Source organism: Pinus tabuliformis, chromosome 3_1 (assembly GCF_031772625.1).
Source record: "Pinus tabuliformis cultivar Carrire ecotype Pingquan chromosome 3_1, CPIR1, whole genome shotgun sequence".
In the NCBI taxonomy this organism is placed as follows: Eukaryota; Viridiplantae; Streptophyta; class Pinopsida; order Pinales; family Pinaceae; genus Pinus; species Pinus tabuliformis.
In genome coordinates this window covers 281,613,244-281,616,010 of record NC_142301.1, presented here as the reverse complement: position 1 = coordinate 281,616,010, position 2,767 = coordinate 281,613,244, and the positions used below count along the sequence as shown (strand labels likewise).

At 37.9% G+C, this 2,767-nt stretch overlaps 1 pseudogene; it reads left to right on the top strand.

Moving 5' to 3' along the window:
- The first annotated feature begins 263 nt into the window (after positions 1 to 263).
- LOC149186896 (uncharacterized) lies at positions 264 to 1,517 on the top strand (annotated as a pseudogene).
- Positions 1,518 to 2,767: the final 1,250 nt, after the last annotated feature.

The window sequence follows — 2,767 nt, the reverse complement described above, 5'->3', positions numbered from 1 at the left end:
TCAAGGAAGATGTGCACAAGGATAATTTTCAGAGTCACCTCCTACCTAGACAAGATTTTCATTCTCCACCATTGGTTCAGGATGATTTACGCCTACATACTACACTTCGGGAAGGTTTACATATTGAGAAGATACTTAGGCGTGATTTCTGTGATCTATTTAGAGATGATTCACGAGCTCCATTACTTCCCAGGGAAGAAATGCATACACATGTATTAAGGGAGGATTCACATGCACAGTCACTATCAAGAAGTCATTCACAAATGTAGGTGGATGGTTTTATGTCAAGTTCATTTCTTAAAGATGGCCTACGCAGTCAACATTTACCTAGAGAAGATCTGCGTTTTAGAGAAGATGATTTGCAATCTAGAGAAAACTTGCTTTCAAAGCCTTACTCTAGAGAAGATTTACACTTCCCTTCTATTCCAAGAGATTTGTCTAGTCTATAGCAGCATGATCTAGTCAAACACCCTTCTTCTACACATTGAGCAATTTTAGGGAATATTTCTCTGCTGTAGAGGAATAATTTGCAAGGAAATCCACCTTCATCACATCTAAATTTGATGAACACTATTGATCATTCTCATCCAGGATACTTTGGTGGATATCCACCTTCAAGTCTAAATAATTCATTTGGTTTGAATCATAGCCCAGAATATAAGACTGGATTTATTTCTAATTCATTGACCCGAGAACTAGATTTCAATGAAAGCACTTTCAATGCTAGAACAACTGATTTTTCACATCATGCCTCTGTTCGTTCAGAGATCTCTTTGGAGCCATACAATTTATAGTAATTCTCTGGCAATGGGCAGGGTAGCCATATGTCAAGGCTGGTTACCATGCTGCCTCTTTCTGCACTGAATATTTCTAGGCCCAGAATGCAGCCATTTATTAAATCTCTTAGTTCAAATCCATCTTGTATTGCCAGAGAATGGCAATCTTACCCATATTCTCATCCAGGGGGGTCTTCCATGGCAGGCATGATGTTGCCTCATCAGTTAATCAAAGATGTTTCTACTCCTAGAGACTAGTATGACCCTTTGTATGATAGTATTGAGCCTGCTTCTACTGGAGCCAATGAATCCTTGAAGATATTGCTTGGCTCTACTAAAGAGAAAGATAATGATGCTAAGGTAGTGGTTGAGTCCTCAATTGGAAAATGATAGCCCCTTCAATCCTAGGAAGATCAGAATTGGTGGTGTTTCACAGCCTTTGGATGTCGAAGAAAATAAAAACATAAAGATGGTGCCACTTCTGCTTTTAAAGAAATTGAAGCTGAAAATGGTGTGGTGGTAGCTATGGATGCAGAGGGAGGTGCAATAGAAAATGGAAGCCCTAGGCTTGAAGAAGGGAAAAATTGGAGTCCTGACCATCCATTAGAAGAAGCTGCTAGATTTGTTGGGGAGATTGAAATTGACCAAGTGCAGGGAACTAGTAAGAGCAAGAAGAGTGAACACATTACCCCAACTAGTTTCGGTATTGGTTCAGAAAGTGAACATAGAACCATCATTTGAAACGAGATCATACTGTGCTTCAAAGTTATCAATTAGTTTTTGCAAAGGAATCATCTCCTTGCCGTTAAAACCTTCAAGGCAATAAGGAAGAGTAGTGAGATCACAATAAAAGAGCCCGTTCATAGGGTCATGACTTTCTGTAATAGATTAAAAAAAAAAACGTACTTTCCATCTTCAGTTAGTTCAGAATCAACTTTCCACTTGGGATTTTCTGAGTCTTTCCAGCAGAGAACATCTTCAAATTGATGGGTGCACAAGAAATGGTAAAATAGTTGATGATCAAGATTGATATTCATTTCTGTTTCTTCATGGCACCATCGACACTGGTTCTACATGGATCAAGGAACAGTAATTAGAATCCTATGCCCCCACTCACGGGCAGAGGAATACACTCACCACGAATAGCGTGGTTGATGGTTTAATGGGCTGCCTCTATCGCTTCTTTTATTTGACCTTAGATGGAGTCTCTGCTTAGAATCAGAAAGAGATTCGAGAAGACATTGATCTTATTAAGTCGGCAGCAAGAAACACTTATAATCTGAAAAAGGCCGTAATGGTTCACTTATAAATCATTATAATCATTACTTTAAACATGGCCCAAGTCTTACGTTGTTTCACTTCCCTAATTTGAAACTCATGACGGCCGTGTTGTGCCACTCCACTCTTTGAAACTCTTAGCAATGATGCAATATGTTTTATGTAAGAGCATGGAGAATAGCTCGCAGACCAAACTCATTGTTTCTTTCTATTCCTAGGAGTAACTCAATCTTAGTAATTTCCTACTAGGGCATGAGTACAACCTTATTTGTGTCCTAGTATGTTTGAATTTGGAATTTCCCTTGTAATATGGAGAGCTCGTAGGTAGATAATAAATAATGTTCAAAGCATTGTAAATGGACATTTCCTCAACATAATCTCCAACATGTTTTTACACTTTATGATGATTTGTTTCTCTCAAATCTCCTCAAGCTGCATGACGATGAAACACAAGTGCACAATGGCAACAGGTACAAAAACATTTTTCTTGCCATATTCGTACTTATTCTCTAGAAATCTTATGTTTTTTTTTTTTTTTTTCGATTTTCTCACAAGTTTTCATGAAGGATCTGTATTAAGCTTTTTCAGGTGCATAGACGATTAATTCTTATGCCGAAGAGATTCTTTCGAATCATAAATTTTTTCAGTGAAAAAACAAATTAAAACATGACTTGTTGACAACTTGAAGGAATTGATGGTCACGCATGTCATGG